The following is a 10,225-nucleotide window of genomic DNA, read 5'->3' on the forward strand; positions in this document are numbered from 1 at the left end:
CAAACTATGTTTTAAGAGACCAATATAACATAGGAGTTTTAGGTCTGATAAAAAATTAGGTAAGTTATTTTTTTATTTTCACGAATTTTAAAACCAAAATAACAATAGACTAATAATTTGTAAATTCACGTTTGCTTTATTCGAATTAGCGTAATTTATTATTGGACAATCTTTTTACATCAATTTTAACCTTCAAAAAGCCTAATAGACATGGTATGAATTCGAAATATGAATCCCATATTTCATACTATGGCGATTTCTTTTGATTATATACACACTCATTTAATTCTATTTGAGTTTCAGAAACATAAAAAAATCACATCAGGTCTACTCCGGTGCACATGTGGTTATCTAATGAGTTTGGTTCTATCTTGTATAAATTCTACACAAATGTCTTTTTCGCCAAAAATTAAGTTCTTCTTGCATTGGGTTCATTTCACTATGTGCTTAAATTACTAATCTAGATGGGTTTAATCAATTGATTAGTTGAGGAGAAGAAAATTTTTATGTTGTTCTATTATCAATAAAGTAGAAAATACAAAAAAAAAGATGTGTACAAAATTTCATATCGATAACCAAAAAACTGACGGACTAGTTGGCGTATATGTAGCCGGATATGTACAATATATACATATAGACTTTATAGGGTCTTCGACGTTTCTTTCTGCGTGTTACAAACTTCGCGGCATATTTAATATACCCTGTTCAATAAAATTGGTTAAATAGTAACATTAATTGGCCTAGATATACAAATCAACTTCATATAAGGGATTTGCTTGTCACTTAACATAATTATAATAATGAAGCTCTTTGTATTCCGTTATATACCTATACTTGTATTAATATTAAAATTTTATTAATTTCTGCGTTTATTATGCAAAATTTTTTTGGCTTTTTTGTGTGTTTTTACAAATACACATAATTAAATGAGCAATCTCAAGAGTCATTATTGAACTAAAATATACAACAATATTTTACGAATTTATGAAATAATCCAATAATTGCAAGCACGGTGCCACAATCAAACTAAAATCAAGTATATAAGTGCTTATAAATAATTGTATAGCTTTTCTAAATCATAAGTGAATAATTATGTAAGCGTAATGGAGATTTTTGCTTGCCACATAATGAAGTTAACTAAAAACACAGCGAAAACTAACAACAAATACAAGCGTAAATAATAACAGTCGCAATTTACAAACACACTTTCGCAGCTTAAGCGCTTTAAAGCACAGGCCACAACCGTTATTCGCATGCTTTGCGCCACATTTGGTTATTTAGTTGTTTGCTTGTTGATAACTGCTGGCTGCTTGGTGCATATGCTTATGTATGTGCGTGTGTGTTTGTGGCAGCTACACGAAATGTTAGTTAATTGTGGTAATATTGGTTTCTTGTTGTTGTTGGCGCTGTTGTAAGTTATGTATTTAGTTGTCGATAGTTGGTAGTTACAGAATTCCACACTGAAGACGAGCACTTAGCAAGTAACGAGTAGATGTACATGTGGGTGAATGTGGAAAATGCGGTTGCATGAGCTGGTATTCCAAGTGCAACACAAAAATTTAATTACGTTTGACTGCGTTGCGGCTTTAGTGTCAGGATTAACTCTGCTTCGATAAATCACGAAATCAATTGAATTAGCATTGCTTGAAAAGCTTGTGGCAGTGAAGTGGTGTTAGTGGCGAAAATGTGCATAAGTATTTTAATGCAATTGCACTGTAAATGTGGATTGCGGCGCGTATGAGTGACATATGCATATGTAAAAGTATAAATATATACATATTTATGCGGAAGTTGTTGAGAATTTTCTAGTTTGCATATGGAATGTAAAGTATGATGTAAGCAAGTAATGATTAGGGGGAAGTTTTGCTCCAATTTCAAAGTAGGGTTCCAAATTATAAAGTAAAAAATAAATATAAATGTTGAATTTGAAATTTTGCAACTGATATTAACTGGTTTCTAATTATTCGTAACTGCTTTTAACTGAATATACTACTTTTAACTAGGAAAATATTTCTTCATAAGAAAAATAAATTTTATAAGCTATATTTACTTCATTAACTATGTAGAATATGCTCAAAGAAAGTTGTACATAAGTATCATTTCAATCAAGTTTGGAACTAAAAATTAATTACAGTGCCTTAAATTTCTGTTTATTTTTTAAGATTTAGATTTTAAGCTAAATACCCTTCACAAATTCAAAAGATTCCTCACAAGAACTGGATTCCAATCGTTCAGTTTGTATGACAGCTATATGCTATAGTGAGCCGATAACGGTGGGACCGACAAACGAACAACTTCTTGTGGAGAAAGAAACGTGTGCAAAATATCAGATCGATATCTCAAAAAGTGAAGTGAGTGAGAAGCGCGAATAGTATAGAACCGTTTGCAACTAGATATTTTTGTATTGACTTAGAAACCGAATAACTCCTGCGTGCATGTTGTTTACTAACACATGTTCAAGAAGCATTTTTAACTTGGTATTTGAGAGTTTTCATTGCATGTGCGAAACTTTATTTATGCTCTCCAATCATTTAAAACTATTGCCGAGAAAATTTTACTGTTAAGAATTCTGTTACTGTATCTGTAGCCTGGAATAATGCTTTCAAAAAACAAAAGATATTTTTAACTTTTTCAAACTTTTCTTATGCCTTTTTGAGACAATTAGTACCTCTATGAAATATTGTATTAGTATGAGAAGTGAGGCCAGTCCAAAAGTTTTAAAACATTGATCTTTAAGCTTTTACAGTATATATTAGGATCCGAAAAGTATTATTTAATTTGTGTAATTGTTGAAACAAATATATTTGACATATTCACTCAAATAATGCTGGAAGATAAAAAATAAACAGAACAAATAGATTAAAAGAGATAATATCGATGCCATTTTCTCTACTCCCAGAAAAAATTGTCAGAGTTAGGTCATTTTTGAGTGTTCTAAACTAGCCTAATACCGTGTTTAGATAATTATAATTATTACGAAACTGTATGTGCTTCAAGTTTTATATATCTAATACTGATTTGAGGATTATATATTAAAAAATATTTATTTTAATTTTTTTTTGTGATGATTTTAGTAAATGACAAAACGAGTGAAATTCATACGTCGCGTATTCGCGTTTTTTCTATGAATAATCTTGTTGCTTTTAATAATTTCACAGCATGTTGCTAATTAACACGATAACCATTAACTCATTATAACAGTTGAAAATTAACCCGTTAATACTGTTTATTCATACTTTCTTTTGAAAATATTTAACACTACATATAATTTTGAAGCTTTTCTTTATACTCGTTTTGCTTGTATTGCATATTTATAGGCATGTTTGCATTGAGTACTGCCGAATTTCTATTTAAAATCAGCAATATATATATATATTTACAAATCTCTAACATTTCGCATTTATAAGCCCATTAAATGGCATAGGAATGCAAATAAACTAATTAAATATGGTCGCCCATACGTGTAACTCTGATCTCTAAACCAAATATATTTGCATGAGTTAGACAATGTATTATTATTGAGTCTAAAATCACATGACTATTGTTAGCAAACTATAACTTTGCATGTACTAAATTTTCAACGACCTAGTATACTAATATTTTCCACAAATATATACAAAGTTGAATATGAAACTAGTTATTTATATATTTTTGAAATACCAGCAATATAAAATCAAATATTCGCGAAAATTAAATAGAATAAACGGACAGTTATACAGTTATATACATATACATATGAAAATGCAACCATACAACCATTATATTAATCATATATTGTTAGCTATATATATATATATATATCTATATTTATGTGTCATACCGCTCTGTGCCACATTTTATTGGCATAAATCAAAATATTTGCATTTATTTAGATTGCAACGCATTTTTGCATAGTTGGCACTGTCACACGTTGTCTCGCGAATTCCATGCTTTTCTAGAATATTAACAACATATTAATAATACTACAATTTCATTTGGCATTGTGGACGGTTAGGCGACCACAAATTATGGCATACAAGCTTATTGAATAAATAACTGTCGCAGCTTATGAAATAATTTGTAGAATATATACTTTTTTTTATATACATAAATACAGCTGTTGTAATATACATTTAGTGATAGGCAGGAATTTTGGAATTATGAATTCAATAAAACTCTTTTTATAATTATAGAGTTAAGCGCTTGTTATTGAAAATAATGCTTGAGCAGTAACTGGGTGAAGGACAGAGCGTCATGCCATTCACCAATCAGCTGATAAAACCATGGGTATATCTGCCGGACATAATTTAGATGGTACCTCATTCAAACTATAATTTGTAGCAGAGAATTATAGTGACGAGGGGCACTTGTGGTTTAAAAATCTTCAAAAAGTGGGCGGAGGCCCTCTAATAAGTTTAACGTACATATCTCCTAAGCCATTTAAGCTATAATAAGCAAATTCACCTTGTGAAAATGGATTTTGTTAAAAACTGCTAAAAGTGCGATAGTCCATAAATAAATGTGCCAGAGACATAAAATTTTACATCCGAGGTGTTACGGAAAGGCGGCCAAGTTATTTTTGAACGATAGGCATGGCATGGCCCACATTTTGGTGAAAACCCATTACTCGAGACCTATTTAATCGATTTCAACCAAATTCGGTATGTAATATTATCTTCATATATTACTATGGGAAATTTGCGAAATCAAACGAAAACCACGCCTACTTCAAGAACCAATCAATGTGTCCGGATAAATCTTTATATAATGAGGTGTGCCATTTCATGAACAAAAATTGTCCAAATCGTAGTAAAACTAACTCAGCGCCCATATACCGAGTATGTGGACCACAGTTCCCATTGCGAACTTTTCATCGAAAATATCGGTCAATCTGTGGGATATATTATAGAAATTCGCAGAGAGTCCTGTACGTTCAAAAGGAGTTGAGTCAGATCAATAATTCCCCTAGCCGCCATATACCTGATTGAAAAATTTTCGAATTTCCGGCTGACTTTATAACGTATACAGGTCAGGTCATAATGCTGATCATTTCTATATATTACAAGCTTCGTTGTTAATTTATAATATTATTAGTAATTTCCTTCCTATAAATTATTAATCTTCTATAACCGTTAAATTTTATGTTAAGTCTTAAGTTTTTATACATTTTGAAATTTTTTTCTATATTTCCGTTTAATACATAAGACGATCAAAAAGTGTATATGTTTTTACACAGATTTTTCACGTCATTCAATTCACAAGTCACAATACGCCAACTTGTACAGGGTAGACAACAACAGAAGTACAGGATATCTAACACAAGAAAACTACTGTAAGAAAAACATAATAAAATCAGCAGATGATGGTCATTAGACCGAAAAGTAATTTCATTTATTTGCAAACTCGATTTGGTGCTTTGTGCTGCCGCGTTCAAGCTTACATACGTATGTATGTATGTATACAGCTAAAAGAGAGTATCGAGCAGTACACCCCACGTATTTAACTGACAAATGAGAATGAGTACCGTTAATGCCGAGGAATGCGAAAGGATACAGCAACATCATAAGCAGACACCCAGGCAGATTGGAAAACCGGGCGTGGGGTTGAAGCACATTTAAAGCTAAACGGTATGCGCGGCCACTCAAGAACACTACGCCTGAATGCGAAAAATCGAAAGTGAAAACAAAAATTAATGATTTTTACAGCTTTTCTTCGACAAAATTTTACAGCTGAAACGCCGCCAATAAGCATAAAAATATCCAAACATTGAGAAAATGAAATGCCTAAAGCACAAAATGCACTTTTTAGTAGGCGCAAAAATACTTTTGCAGCAAAACTATAAAAAGCATTGGACCACGAAAACCGTATGGATATTTCAAGAAAAATATCTCAACCAACAAATACAAGAATGTTCACAAAATGCCAATAAAAGCGTTGAGACAATGTTACCTTAAACGATTGCTTCGGAGCCTTAGCAATGGCGTGTGGCAGAAGGATCACGTTCAATGTCAGATCGAATGAGTGTGGATCCATTTGGGTGCCATGGCAGCTGCTGGGCGCCAACGATTACACGACGGTTGAGTCGTAAAAGACAACAAACTCACCTGTAATACTGTAAAAATACAATCAAATGTATTTTTGGCAATGCTACGCGTAACTATGCTCAGCAGCTGTTGGCTGTTGTAGCGCAAGCGGGCAGGGACGAACCCCAAATGAGGGCTTTCGCCGCTAGAATGGCTGAGCAAAGTTTTTGATGGGAATTTTCATGCACATTAACAAAGGCAAAGTTTGTCCGAACGCCGACACTCAACCAAACTTTTGTTCGCTGGGCGCTGCGTATTTGCCGTTACCGCTTTTTGGTGGACTTTTATTCGTTACATTTCAAAATTTAAATGGTAATACAAAATGTACAAAATGTAAATGTAAAATGCGACTTTTATGCAACACTGAGTGAAATTTATGGCATTTTAAGAAGTGTAAGCAGTCATGACGGTGCGTTGTGCGCTTCGGTTAACTAATTGCACTGTGAACAAAATTTATAAGATTTAATATTTTTATTTGGTATTCTTTAATATTATAAATAACACGTCAGTATTTCATGTTTTTGATTGTTTCTGAGGCTATCACGACGTCATATGTTAAGCACGATGACGTGTTTTCGAAGCTCCATGAAGGTCGATTAGTTCTCTGTTCATATTCTTTCATAGCGAGGTTCTTAAGCGTTTAGTAAATATTTTTGGTTGTGTCATTTTCTTTGATATGTTGAAGGACCTATATTATATAAGATGATACTATTTTACTTAACTTAAACCTAAGGACTGAAGCTTCATTCTGCATTCAGATTGAAAAAATTAGGCTGGTGACGTTCGATGCAGATTGGTCTTTTTCTTAAAAGGCTGAGTTGCCAAAGATGTTTTGAAAACAAGAAATAATGCTAGCTTCGCTTGCTCCGCGGCTATAATATCCTTCACAGATGTTTTTTTTATGGCATGAAAGGGCATAAGAAAATGTTTACCTTTATTTTGATCGTTCAGTTTGTAAGACAGCTATATGCTATAGTAGTCTGATCATAACAATTTCTTTGGTCAGTGCACCCTTGCTTTGACCAATAATTCATGCCAAATTTCGTAAAGATAGCACTTCAAATATAAAAAGGTTCCATACAAAGGCTTGAGTGTGGGCAATCGGTTAGTATTCCAGCTATATGCTATAGTTACCAGATATTGGAGGGTCCGACAGAGTCCTAGAGAGAAAAGGACGTGTGCAAAATTTTAAATCGATATCACAGACACTGAGGGACTAGTACGCGTATATACAGACAGACGGACAGACAGACGGACGTGGCCAAATTGACTCAGCTTGTAATACTGATAATTTATATACTCGTATACTTAGGGTTATAAACATTGTGACAAACTTAATGTACCCATATTCAGGGTATAAAAAGGAAAGTACTAAACAATATTTCGATGTAGTGTGGGAAACTCATTATGAAATCAGTTAGTCCCAACGACCTTTCATAAGTGGTTATCTAAACTCCGTAAGAGTCTTATGAACACCTAAGAAATCAGTCAATGCCAAAAAAAGCTTTCACCGACGTAAACAACCAAAAAATACTCAAAATAATTCCGGATGAGCCTGAAATGATGTTGACTTAAATTGCCAACACTCTAATGTTTAGTGATCAAGCATGGCATCATTATTACTTCGGAGTTCAATCGGAGTCACCCGAGTCGACTGTCCACAATAAATCGAATTCAAAGCTTGGAAGATTGGTCTTGCTATGACATCTAGTCTTGGGAATATGGGTGAAATAATGTCACACTGGCTATATCGATTAGGGAACTTACACCAACAGTGCCAGTTCTATAGTGTTATTGGAAAATTTTACGGAAAATATAAAGAACCGATCCCATTTGAAAAATAAGTAAAACATTTTTTAACACTATATTATTAAGCACTTGTATATCCACCCTCTTTTCGGAACATTTTTAGCGAAGTTTGTCAGTCCCAATATAACATTACCACAAATATGTCATTGAAAGCTCGTAGATTGTTGTAGTTGGATACAGAAGGAGTATCAGTCCACGGCAATAGTAATTAAGTTTTATAGTAAAAAAAATTAAATTTCACCAAAAAAGGTGTTATGTAAATATTAAAATTATTCGAATTTTTCAGTCCTTCGGATGAGGCTTGTTTAAACCATCTTACCAATAATTGCTAGTTATGGTATACTCTCTGCATAAAACGGTTTATTTTTAATTTTATTACAATTTCGTTTTTTTTTCTCAGTGCACTGCAGCTGAGCTGCGGCACCGCTGAACTAAACTATGTTGACGTTGGTGGATACGCGCAAAATTAAACACAAAATGTTGCTTTTGTTGCCATTTGCTAAAAGGCCATTAAATGATTTTCGTTGATATTGTTTTTAGTTCATTGCTTTTGCTTTTGTTGTTTTGTTTTATTATTTCCAGAGCGCTGAAAGTAATGGGAATTTGCATGCACCAGCGTGACTTTTTAACGCCTCAAAATGGTCTCATTGTAGCATTTTAGTGACAGAGTTTTTATTTTGTATATGAGTTTCCTATCAAAGATACTTGCTTAATATAATAGCGTGCTTATTTTTGATATTATTTGCCATAAGAAGTGATAAAAAGTATGCTTTATGAAGCTGGCAATATAACGGTAATTATGCAGTTGGTGAAAATTGTTGTAAAAATAGTAGGTCAAAAGGCGATTTGTGAATTTTAGAACTGCTAATGGTGTACTCAAAATAAATTTACATTAAAATAGTATTATATATTCGTATTCTTAATACAGTTTTAGAGCTTTCTTAGTAACCCTTAGTAATATAATGTATGTAACTTTGTTTAAAAGTTTGTTGAATATGAAGGCTTTTGCTGAAATATGTTTTGCTTGAATATAATAATATAAGTATAATTTGATTATGTAATTGCAGTATATTAAGACACCTTAAGAAGATGTAATCAGTATACTGTTAAAAACTATCGTTGCTGAATATTATCTCAATTCATTATGTACCTGGCCTGGGGTGTTGTATAAATATTTATTTTAATTGAACCGTTACGAATGAAATTTTTAGACAGCCTACTGTTCCAAAGTAATAAATAAAAAAATAAATCAAGGGCGAATTAATAATTTTGATATATATCGAATTGCATTTCATACTCAACTTAAAAAGATTCTGAAGAAAATTTAGGCAGCTAACGCCTTTACCATAAGTTTCACCTGGGCCATAACTGTCTTCATATTCACTTTCAACCGCCCAAATTCATTTGATATGTAAATTTCAACTGAACATTTACTATTTTTTTAATCAAATACAACCAATATAAAAGACATTAACTTCGGTTGTACGAAAGCTATAACAGCCTTTACAAACACAAAAGGTTCCATGCAAGAACATGATTCTGAAGGGTCAGTTTGTATGGCAGCTACAAGTATATGTTATATTAGTTCGATCTGCACAATTTCTCCGAAAATTGTACTGGTGCTTTGGACAATAATCCATGCCAAATTTCGTGAAGATACCGTTTAAAACAAAAAATTTTCCCATACAAGGACTTGATGCCGATCGTTTAGTTTGCATGACAGCTATATGCTATAATAGTTCGATCTAATTAATTTCTTCGAATATATTAGCTCTGATTTAGACCATAACCTGTGCCAAGTTTTGTAAAAATATCTCTTCAAATAAAAAAGTTTCCCATACAAGGACTTGATTCCGATCGTTCAGTTTGTATGGCAGCTATTGCTACAGAGGTCCGATATCGGCGGGCGGTTTGGGCAAATGAGCAGCTTCTTGAGAAAAGGGAGTGTGTACAATTCACATCTATATTTCAAGAACTGAGGGAATAATTCGCGCATATACAGACGGCCAGACGGAGAGATAGGCGGCCATGTTAAAATTGACTCAGCTTGTCATGCTGATCACTTATATATGCTATCTTCTGGGTGTTACAAACTTCGTTGCAAACTTAATATACCCCGTTCAGGTTATAAAGAAAGTATGATATTATTAACATTTTATTCATTTTTATACTCTGTCGGTCTACTGCAGCAATTCAAGTTTAATATTTCTGATTTGTCTGGAATTGCTCTTAAATGGATATTAAATTTTTACTCAATAAAATTTCCTGCGACAATTTTCCCTTTATGCAATTTGATATGCAAATTTTCAAGTGCGCTTAATGTAAAGTGTCACCGTGACGACAATACCGTTCTT

The sequence above is a fragment of the Bactrocera oleae genome, chromosome 4 (assembly GCF_042242935.1).
Source record: "Bactrocera oleae isolate idBacOlea1 chromosome 4, idBacOlea1, whole genome shotgun sequence".
Lineage (NCBI taxonomy): Eukaryota > Metazoa > Arthropoda > Insecta > Diptera > Tephritidae > Bactrocera > Bactrocera oleae.